The 12,308-nt window shown below is 40.3% G+C and overlaps 1 protein-coding gene across 1 annotated transcript in view; it reads left to right on the top strand.

Annotated features, from left to right (window-relative positions):
* The first annotated feature begins 4,340 nt into the window (after positions 1-4,340).
* Positions 4,341-12,308, top strand: part of Smp_168400 (hypothetical protein) — a 17,482-nt gene continuing 9,514 nt past the window's right edge. The window contains exon 1 of the mRNA XM_018793263.1: positions 4,341-4,388. The gene's annotated coding sequence lies outside the window, so the exon portion shown is untranslated. The remainder of the gene's footprint in view (positions 4,389-12,308) is intronic.

Below are 12,308 nucleotides of genomic sequence, written 5' to 3'. Positions count from 1 at the left end.
AATGAAACTGTTAACAAGTATGATAAATACATGCTATATAACCAATAAGATCATAATGGCACACATAACAGTCACGTAAGTATTAAGTTTTGTGTCAGTTCGCACAATTGCTAATATCAGTCTGTCATGTCGATTTATGACATGCTTGTAGATTTGACCAAGTGTCACGAATATGCACAGTATGATGGAGCTATATCATACCCACCGAGTCTGAGTGCACATAAATATAGCGAAGCTTTGCCACACTTACGGTATCTCCGTAAGCCTTAGTAGGTGTTGTTTTGTTCTGCTCTCAGTCACGGTCATCTTAAGATTTTGCGAAAGCCTTCGGTGTTCCGGAGTGCAGATATTTTTTACTGGTCATACAAGTTTTTAGTGTTTCTGCCGACACAACCCTACTGTCATGGTCTTCGAATCAAACGATAAATTCTTTTCGAATAACCAACATATTTTGGTGCAATACACTCACTCATTTTGGTGGTCTCCTGTTTTCACTTGATTCATTCGTGGCAACTAAATTGCTTTTAGAAAAGTCTTGGATTTCTGTTGTGTTAAATAAATATAATATTATTGAGGTGGTGAAATCAAACTCAGCTTTAGTCAAATTACCTGTCAAGAGAGACTTATCCCTATCGTATGATACTGATCATTGCACTTTCACCGATTGATGAAAGTGGTCAGGAACATTGAAAACTCTCAAGTATCAGTTAATGAATGGCATAAATAAGATCAGGTGATAGTGAAATCATATTCTGCACTTTTCTAACATATCCTGGCAACTATACAACATTCTTCCTGAATACTTTTGCTATTTCTTTAAGAGTTATTCTTGTCACATTGTTAGGGCTGAACATGACAGAGAGTCATTGAATGGTTTGAATTCATCGTAATACTATGAACGTGAAGCAGTCACATCACCTCCCTTCAACTCTGGTAAGTGAAAAACACTGATTGAACGAAACACCACAATATCATCTACAGTTAAGCGGTTACTTGGCCGGTTGTATATATTACCAGACATCTGTGTCAAGGCCTTTAAAGGCTTCGTAAATTGATGGTACACGAGCCCTATGGCAGCTGCTGCACTGAAATGCACAATAGTTTTCAAGTGCTGTCTTACAAATACTGTTAAGTCTTGTCCCAAATCTCATGATAGCGACGCGTTTTGTGTGTTTGTGTACGAAAATCCCTCCATGTACACACTTTTGTATATATTTCTTTTTGATTGTGAGCTGAAGCACACTTCCATGATCGCGAACACTCAGTTTTATAACGTTTAGTTCTTGGTACCTTTGTTTTTTGATATCTTCATGAAGTTAAGTACTACCTTCTGAACAATATGGACATCATCTGTTCAGATAGGATAGAATACATAATAGGAACTTTTATTTGCTAAACTCGACTGCCATCTTTTGTTTTTTATCAGTTTATTTACTCAGCGCAATTTAGACATTATTATTTGTTGACTGATTAGTTGTTGAACAACTGGGTGGTAGAACTTATTTGGATAATAATGTAAATTTAAGTTCATAACAATATAAAGAACTATCCCTTAGCCAACTAATTTGTTTTGGGTTTCGATCGAGCAAGGACACTGCTATAGCTCTTCTAGGGTTCCTGCCGGTCCCAAGTTCGGGTAAAGGAGGAGGACTGGGCATGAAGTCAGCATACCTGTTCCGTAGAAAATACCTTTGAGGAAAAATGCTAACTATAAATAAACAATTTGAACCATTTAAACTCTGTTCTCCGAGTTGAACAATCTTCACTTAGAGGAAGTAAAACTCCTCATGATGAAGGCTGAAATTCTTCGTAAATCACGAGGACGAAGTCTCTTCCAATAACCAAAACATTAATCAATACAGGTACATGCAATGTCCAGACAATGTGGGAGACTGGGAGGACCAAGCGAGTAGCTGCAGAAACGAGAAGATACAGCTTGATGGTTTTCGGAATCAGTGAAACTCACTGAACCCAAACTGAGCAGAAAAAATTAGTTTCTGGAAAAGTGCTTTTGCGCTTAAATCATGAAGAAGAAAATGTTTCGTACACACAAGGAGTTACTTTGATGCTGTCCAAAGAAGCACGAAAAGTACTTACAGGATGGGAAGCTCACAGATCCAGAGTCATCAAAGCATTCTTGAAAACAAAAAAATAGAGAATCACAATTAATGTTATCCAATCACATCAAGGATCACATCAAGGAGGACTATATACATCATATTTGCATCATTAAAAGTGAAAACGGACAATGGAAGATGTGAGGACCAGGAAAGGAGTTGAAATAGCTTCAGATCACCATCTAATTGTTACCAAGATGAAACTAAAGCTAATGAAGCATTGAGCAACTGAGAAAAACAGCATTACAAAAGTTCAATACACCCTTCCTTCGATGAACGGACAAATTCAACGAATTCAAGATAACTCTCAACCACAGGTTCCAAGCCTTGCAATATATACTCAAAGAAGAGGAAACTTCTATGGAGGACAACTGGTAGGGAACCAAAGGAGCACTAACTTCAACGTGTCAGAAGGTGCTATGCCGCAAGAAGCATCTTCATAAGGAATGGATCACTATCGAAACCCTGAACAAGGTTTAAGAAATGGAAAGTAAGAGGACAGCAATTAACAACACCTGAACAAGAGAAGATAAGGTCATGGAACAAGCTGAATGAATAGAAGCAAACAAGCAAGTGAAGAGGAGCATTAGGACTGACAAGCGGAAATACGTAAAAGACCTGGCTGCAAGAGAAGAAAATATCAAACAACTATATGACACAACGAAGTAACTAGCACAGAAATATGGTAAACCAGAGAGACTGGTAAAGGACAAAGAAGGTTATACATTCAATGGGATTCAAGAATAGAGAAATAGATGGGTAAAACACTGGAGAACTTTTGAATAGGCCAGCTCCACTGAATTCACCGGACATCGAAGCATCGCACGCAGACGTTTCTGTAGCCTTCACTTCATTAGTGATCGAAGAAATCGGGGTGGTTATCAGACAAATGAAGATTGGGAAAGAAGCAGGACCTGACAATATACCAGCTGAAGCACTAAAGTCAGGCAGCGAAGTAACCGCAGACATGCTCCGCATTCTATCCAAAAAGATTTGGGAGGAAGAACAAGTACCAACAGACCTGAAAGAAGGATAAATCATCATGATACCAAAGGAAGGGTATCCCGGTAAAAGTGGGACCTACAGAGGAACCACACCACTATCGGTACCAGGAAATGTCTTCAACGGAGTGTTGCTGAACCGGATGAAAGATTCAGCAAGCGCTCAGCTTCGTGATCAGTGGAACGTAATTACTCGAATCTCCTAGTGTCAGAGGGTGATGCGTGATTACTGGCAATGCTGCAAATCAATTATTCGGAGAGTGGGAAAAAAGTTTTACACAATCGTGTATGTTCATAATCAACAATGCAACAAACCGTGATCACTCTCTGTCAAATAGGGTAGTAATTCAATATTAGTATGGAATCACCTCAGGCAGTAAACTATCTCTGAGCCTTAGCCAATAATCCATTAATCCCAACAGTTCCTGCGTCAAGAGACTGATCATTAAACGTTGAATCGTTAATGGAATTTCATCATGATCAGTTATAACCAACGCGAACTGATCAATCAAATGATATTGATCTATCCCTGAGGTTATATATCCGTACTCTTTACTTCTCTAATATATCATCCGTTACATACGATATAACTCTAGTAAGCTTCTATTCGTTATCAAATTGGGCGATGGAGGCAGAGTGATCTGAACTCTACTTCAGGGTAAGTCAAGCCAGGAAATTATCGTTTGCTGAAACTTTGACATAAGACTATATAAGGTGGAAAACGCAACACTTCTGTTCAACTATAGTAGATTAAACATCTGCAAATACTTAAATTCCTCTTTCAATGCTTCAGTTGAGTTTTCATTTTAAAAAACAGCGTTCCTTATTCATAACGATCCTCATACTCCAGTCCCGAATTATGTGCACGTTTTTTAAGGCTGTCTTTATTTGTAAGGAGAATTCTCTCACATCTCAATTCAATATACCTACCCTGAGTAGCTTGTGAAGCAAATAAAACACACAAAAGTGGAATCACCTTGCTATTTTTAATGGTTTTTGTTGGACTTTAATCAGAACAGCGTCGTTTTCCTTTTCTGACATACTCCCAGTAATTGATCCGAAAACCTTACTGCTTATCTAGTTTACTGTTTATTCAATACACCAGTACTTATAATCGTTGGAGGAGTGAGGACATATAAATATGATTCCATTAAGATGTTTGCTCTCAAACAATATCTGAATATTACATTTTTAAAATGCATCGACTGACTACCCCTGTGGTTTTGGCGGCTTTTCGAGGTGACCGCCTCATCCGCTCACCAGATTTCAGGTTAGTCTTAAGAATTATGGTAGTTCCCGCATGGTTCGACGTAGAATTGTATAGATTTGTGCTCATAGTCAGACACTAGTTTTACGCAGTATTCAAATTAACTGCACCATGCCCAATCTCCCTAATTTGGGGAAAATTTTGTCCGTTTTGGGGAAGCCGCTATAGAAAATATTGAGGAAATGGCACAAAAACCCTAATATTTCCCCATATCTGAGGAAATTCCCCAAAGTTTCACTTATATAGGTATTAAAACAGTAGCCAGTAGTGTAGTATTAGTTTACGCGGTACCGCGTCGGCCCACGTAGAGAACAAAAGAAAAGTAAAGCTCATACTTTACAAAAGCAACCGATTTAAACGAAGCTATCGCCAAATCTAGGAGAATGTGTGCTCTTTAAAAAGGACAGTGGTATTTTTCCTCACTGAGTAACTTTTATTGTTTTGATCGTTTATTACGTATCAAGACTACTGTTTTCACTTTATTTGTATTTATTTCGGTTAAAGTATTCTCTAATAGTATCAGTTTTGCTTCTAAAGTAGTTTGTCTCTGGTACTTTTGAGTACTTTGATTCTATCGTATTTGTTAGCATTTTTGGCTCTAACAATCTAGTTTTCCGCTTTTTTGGTTATCAGTTTCTTTTGTCTCTGGGTATTATTGTATCTGGTTTCTTTTTGAAAACCTCTCTTTGATGTCTAAACAATGTAAGAGAAGCAACTGTCAACTCCTAAGCTGTCGATACCCCGTTGAAAGCGGCATGCAGTGCGACTAGTGCAAAGGATGGTACCAGACGGTTTGTACGAATCTAACGCTAGTGACTTTCAAACTGTTTAGTAAAAGTGGTTGCGTGTAGCTTTGTCAGCAGTGCTGCTCGGACACAAATAGCTTGCTAACCAAAGCCATTTCAATGCGAAATGCAGCTAAAAAGTGTATTAGCAAACGAGGCCGAGACAGATCGGGCAGTACTCGCTCTGTTGATACACAAATTGATGTTAAGTCACCTCAACTAAGCCCAGTAACAGTTGACTTTCATGGATCAAAGGAGGGAAGACCGACTTCAAAGAGGTCTGTTCGAAATAGAAACTCATGTAAGGAAGTTTCTTCTGTCCCCCGTTCTCCGAATGGTAGCCATCAGGAAAGACCTAAAAAACCTAATCGCAACCTGACTGCCCAAGTCGATAGTTCTCCGGAATCCCACAGTATGTTTAACACGGTTGTGGTTGCTACTCCAACAAAAGTTGGTGAACAGGTACAGGTCGAGAACAAGAAACGAAATAACGCTATTAGAGAAAAACCAACCATCCTCCAAAAAAGTAGCCGAAAAATTAAAGACCGTTCATGGTGATAGGTCAGTTATCTTTCATAGAATCAAAGAGAGTGGAAGCTTAGAACCTGAAACTCGTTTCGAGCATGACATTGGGTTGATAAAACAGCTACTAAATCAGGTAATGCCTCAGGATATCTCCGGAGTCACGTTACTCAAAGTGTTTAGACCAGGTAGCTAAATAAACTTGAAACAGAATCAGACCAGGCTGCTTAAAGTAATATTTAAATCTCAACAAACAGGACTTAATACTACAGAATAGACATAAACTCAAGGAGTCAGGAGCTTTAGTCCGTTGGGACTTGCTGCTCGCCGACCGTATAAAAAGACGAAAAGCCAAAACAGGGCTAAGGCTTAAGTTAGATGCTGGCGAAAAGGACCTCAAAATTGTACATTTTCGAGTTGTGAGGCCTCGACAGAGAATGATGCCGAGGCCACTATGGGTGCAGCACAAAGCCATTTAAATAGGCTTCGTTTCTGTTACACAAGTGTCCGAAGCTTGCTCAGTAAGCGATCGGATCTAGGTGCACAGATTAACTCTACCAAGCCATATATAATCGCAGTCACAGAAACTTGGCTGACGCAGCCTATAGATAGCATGGAACTTGATTTTGAAGGCTTCACGTTAGTAAGAGCCGACAGAATCCAGAAGCGTAAGGGAGGAGTAGCTTTATTCATTAAGAATACTATCCCACTTACCATTATCGACAATGTATCCCATGAGAGTGGGACGTGAATTAGTTAGTTGTCGCTTGAAATCCTAGAGACAAGAGTTGTTGATTGGTTTGGTCTACCACATTTCAATCTGTGAGCTAAATGAGGTCTTACTAGACGGTCTTAATACATGGTCACATAGTGGTCGATGTCTAATCCTAGAAGACTTTAATGTACCCATGGTAGACTGGAAAAATCTGAGAACTGGATTGCTAGAAAATTCCTTCGAGCAGGAACTAGTTGATACGGTTATCACATGTGCCCTAGTGCAACATGTGGAAGGAGCGACTAGGTACGACCCGAACTCTCAATCATCCTTACTAGATCTTGTATTGACCCATTATGAGGGTGATGTCACGGCCCTCGATTACATGCCACTCCTAGGTAAAGTTGATCATGCAATTCTAACGTTTGACTTCAGTATAGTTGCCAAAAACGAGCACGCGTCAGCCCAACCCAGACCTAATGTCTAGAAAGCAAATATAGAAGATATTATACACTCAGCATCGTCAGTAGATTGGATAATAGAATCAGAGTCCCCGATGGAAGTAGCTTGGGATGTATTTTAACATTTGTACTTAAAAGTTACTGCATCCCACACCCCTCGGACTACAAACGGTCCGAGAGACTCTCCACCATGGTTCAGTAGAAAGGTTCGCACCCTTATCCGTAAGAGGAGAAAAATATCGGAAAGATTTAGGTTACTGGATACTGATGAAATAAAATCCCAATATTGAGAAGCTCGAAATACTTGTGCCTTGACCCCACGTAAGTCTAGAACGTTGCACTAAAAAAAACTTGAGGAATCTATAGAATGCCCTAAACGCTTGTATTCGTATATAAGCCAAAGAACTAAAAGAAGAGGAACTATTCCAGCACTATGGGGAGACAGTAATGCTTCATCTTTAGTGGAGGACGACTATAGTAAAGCTCAAGTATTCTCAAGCTACATTAGCAATGTACCGCACAGACACCCCGTCCGTTCATACGAATCCCACACACACACACTGGACAATGTGACCATTAAAGAACTCGATGTCTTTGGTCTACTAAACAGGCTTGATATAGGCAAATCCACGGGACCTGATGAAATGCATCCTAGGTTACTGTTAGTGGGAAATAAACCGGATTAAGGCATGTTATGTGCATGATCGTGATGGCGCGCGCTGATTGGCTAATTCTAAACCAATCAGCCCTGACAAATTATTGGAGAAAAATCTAGAAGCTTATTATGTATATACTGTAAATATATGAACGTTATTCAAACCAGTGATTGCTGTTCACTTACGATTGTTATTTTGGGAATACAATTTCATTCCTGTTCAACGTGTTCTGATTTTGGGGTCTTGTTGAGTGTCATTGTATAAGAATACTAAGCAATAGGAATAGCTGGGTCGTTTATTAGCAAAATACAATTATAACAGTGGCGACGGGGAAAAAGGAAAATTCATTCAAAATGCTGATATCAAACGACCAGCTTAACCGAATACTGCAACAACAGCAAGCACAACTTGACGCACAAATGCACTTGTTAGAAACTCTGACGCAACAGCTTAACATCCACTGCTCGAGTTCACATGCTACTTCAAGTACTTCTTGTGATGCAGTTGCCAGCAGCATTCCAGAATTCTATTATGACCCCGAATGTGGAAATACATTTCTCACGTGGTTCAAGCGTTGGGAAGACAAATTTAGAATAGAGTTCTGTAAACAAGACGCATGGAAGACTCGACTGTTGATGCGCAAGTTGGGAAGTCATGAACATGCACGCTATGCTGATACCTCGAGAGCTCAGTTTCGAGGAGACAGTATCCCAGCTGTCAGAAATATTCGGTGAATCTTCCTCATTGTTTAGTATTCGCTACCAGTGTCTCCATTTGGTGAAACGAGAAACCGATGAATATGGTGCTCTAGCAGACATCGTCAACAGAGAATGTGAAAGGTTCAAGTTACGCTCGTTGACAGAAGATCAATTCCCAGAAAACCTGAATGGAACATTGAAGTGGGCCCCCCGACCCTACTTGAAGTTCAAAAGGCTATAGGTAATCTGAAACGAGGAAGAGCAGCTGGTCCAGATGGATTGGCTCCAGAGGTCTAATATAGGACTAATATTCTGGCTAAAATCTGGGAGACGGATGTAATCCCATCCGACTGGTCACAATCACTTATTGTCCCAATATATAAAAAGGGGTCAAAATCATCCTGCGATAACCATAGAGGGATTAGTCTGACTAACATAGTATCTAAAATACTAGCCTCAATAATTATCAGGCGCCTAACTAAGACTCGTGAACTGCAAACACGAGAAAATCAGGCTGGCTTCAGACCTGGTCGTGGCTGTATCGACCACATATTCACCATTCGTCAAGTTTTAGAGCACAGACACGTTTATCGGCGTCCGACAATGATAGTTTTTCTTGACTTGAAAGCAGCATTTGACTCTGTAGACCGAGAGGTTCTGTGGCAGTGTCTGTCATTGAAAGGTGTACCTGAGAAGTACATAAACCTTGTGAAGGCTCTTTACTCGAACACTATCAGTCGAGTGAGAGCTTATGGCGAACTGTCATATGATTTTACAACCTCAAGTGGTGTACGTCAAGGCTGTCCACTATCCCCTTTTTTGTTTAACTTCATTATAGACCTGTTGCTGGAAATAACACTCTCGTCGACTGAATTTACAGGAATTGATCTCCTACCAGGGGGACCACTAAGCGACTTAGAATACGCAGATGACATAGTCCTGTTTGGTGAAGACGCTGACAAAATGCAGAGTCTTCTGTTGGAACTCAGTAATAATGCCAGGATGTTTGGGATGCGTTTCTCCCCATCCAAATGTAAATTGTTACTCCAGGACTGGCCTGCGTCAACACCCGAACTAAGGATAGGGAGTGAAGTAGTCGAACGCGTGAACAACTTCACTTATCTTGGAAGTCTGATCAGCCCTAATGGGTTGGTGTCTGACGAAATCTCAGCACGGATTCAAAAAGCTCGTTTGGCTTTTGCCAACTTACGTCACCTATGGCGAAGACGAGATATCCGTCTATCAATTAAGGGACGAGTATACTGCGCATCAGTTCGCTCTGTTCTACTTTACGGCTGTGAAACATGGCCATTAAGAGTAGAAGATACTCGTAGGTTACTAGTATTTGACCACAGATGTCTTAGAAATATTGCTCGCATCTGCTGGGATCACCGGGTAAGTAATAGTGAGGTTAGACGCAGGGTATTAGGGGACGATGGTAAATCAGTTGATGAGGTCATGAATCTTCATCGACTGAGATGGTTGGGCCATGTGTTACGTATGGCTGAACACCGATTACCACGACGCGCTATGATGACTAGTATTGGGGATGGTTGGAAGAGAGTTAGGGGCGGCCAAACCAAAACATGGCATCAGTGTTTGAAGTCACTAACTTCTAGCCTGAGCCATGTTGGCAGATGCAGACTACCTGGTTGGGGTCCGCGTGACTATCGTAACCAATGGTTGGAGACTCTAGGTGACATGGCTCAGAATCGATCACAATGGCGTAGGTGTATACACTCTTTATCTTCCCTTAAACTACGAGATTAAAATTGCTTCATATCTCTCTTCCTTCCTGTACTATATCCTTATATACAACCTATAATTTATATACTACCACCAACACTAAATTAACTACCATGAATCCGGTGTTCATCTTGTTGTGCTAACGAGGTATGGCAACTTGGACCGATGCATATATGTGCCTGGTCCTACGTTGTCGCTGACTGACTGACTGACTGACTGAATTTAAATGCCTTATATTCATCAAAGCTCTCCAGTCACCACAAGATGCTGAGATTAGAACCAGACTTCTAACTCGTTTCGATCAAGATCCTAACATCACACTCAGAACATTAACAGATGAGTGTAAGAGGCTATAGAACATGAGACACGACAATCAGTTAATTGAACAGGTAAATCGTAATTTAACCTGCAGTAGTGTCAATGCTATTACTAGGTTAAAAGTTCAGAAACCAAAAACAAGTTGTAGCAAACCAACGACTGCATGTTGGTTATGTGGTGATTGGCATTATGTACGATTCTGCCCATTCAAGAAACATAAATGTCAGATGTGTAACAAACGTGGGCATAAAGAAGGTCATTGCCCTCCAAATCGTACATCCCAGCCTAAGCAGAAGCACAAACTTCATCGACACGTGAAGTCAGCCGAATCTAAATCACTTTTTCTGGTAGCAGCCTTTCAAATAGACTATGACATTCGGAGAAAGTATGTTACGATCCAGATTAATCGTATAGCGGCTCGTCTTCAAACTGACATAGCATCCGATATCACTCTAGTGTCTAGAGAAACGTTTAACCTGCTTGGGAAGCCGCCAATGAAGCCATCCAAGAAAACGGCTAAAAACGCATCTGGAGGTGTACTGAAACTAGTTGGCGAATTACAGTGTGAATTTTCCGTCAATGGAAATAGCTGTAAAGGGGTATGTTATCTAACAGAACGACCAAACCTTGATATTCTTGGTCTAGATATGTTAGAAAAGCTTGGATTAATGGATATACCCATCAACAGCGTTTGTAACGTGTCGTGTCCATCACCAGATACCACTTCACATGCAAAAAAGACAGGTGAAAAAGTTCCAGAAATACAGAGTGTAGCAGCAGCGGCTATTCGAAACACTCCAGTGTCGACAGATGAAGTCAGAAAAGGCTTTTCAGAATTTTGTCAGTAGAACGGAATCAGGCACATCCGAACACCTCCATTCCATCTGCAATCGAATGGCCAGGTAGAACGTTTTGTTGGTACGTTCAAAAATGCTCTAAAAAAATCAAGAGGGGAGGGGGACACCGAAGAGATCTTATAGAGGTTCTTGTTTATCTACCGTTCTACACCGAACCCTCAGACAACAAATGGGGTCTCTCCAGCGGAAGCGTTACTTGGCAGAAAGATACGTACACATTTTGACAGCATCAGAATCTCTACATGTGACTTTTCATTTTCGCTATTTTAGTAACATAACTTCTAATCAATCGCTGATTGGTTGAAATGCTCCTTGATGTTTCATGAGCTTGTCATATCGATTGCGAGAAAATTGCAGGGTCATCCCAACACCTCCCCTTTTTCTCTGAAGATTCGGGGTAGGTATCCAGACTGCATTTGTCGACTTTATCCTCCCCCACGAAACAATATTAGATCTTCATATCTCCAAATTACAATTAATATGACTTTATTTAGAACATATTTCTCGCATTGAATAGAGAATCCACTGGGAATGACTAGGTGATAATGAACGACATTTGGTTTTAGGTCATCGGAATTTGGCTCTTCTGAAACATTTCCATCAAATTCATTCAGATTTTCACTAGAGGTTATTAGATAACTAGGGGAATCATCATCTAATAAAATTGCATTAGATTTTTGATCACCATTTGATTCGGACGACTTATTTTTCTCATCTTCATAAGAATTTTCATCAAAATTATGTACATCATTACGCGAACCCATAACTGGTAAACTGACACGAGAAATCGAATACGGAGCTGATTCACTATAGGCTTCTGTCTCCCGATGATTTCGAATTATATTTGGCACAATTTGGTTCACTGTACTGTTCCAGTTATTTTCTGGATGTGCGTCCTTCCAGCTTTCTTGACCAATATCATGTAAACCGTAGTTTAGTTCTGACTGAAGTTTGTCTTCAGAGATCGGCGGATTCAATGGTGCTTCATTTGACTCGGGACTCAGGGCTTTGTCTACGGAACCTTCTTTTTCCTGGTCATCTGATACCATTTTGCCTTTTCCATCAGATATGAAGGGAATTGAACCCTCAACTGGGCGTTCTTCTGAGACGGCCATTTTTGCACCATTATCTGCATTACAAATAAATTCTTTATTTCCTGAAATAT

The sequence above is a fragment of the Schistosoma mansoni genome, chromosome 1, assembly GCF_000237925.1.
Source record: "Schistosoma mansoni strain Puerto Rico chromosome 1, complete genome".
NCBI classification, from domain to species: Eukaryota; Metazoa; Platyhelminthes; class Trematoda; order Strigeidida; family Schistosomatidae; genus Schistosoma; species Schistosoma mansoni.
The sequence above is the reverse complement of the archived record's forward strand: the minus strand, read 5'-3'. Positions and strand labels throughout refer to the sequence as shown.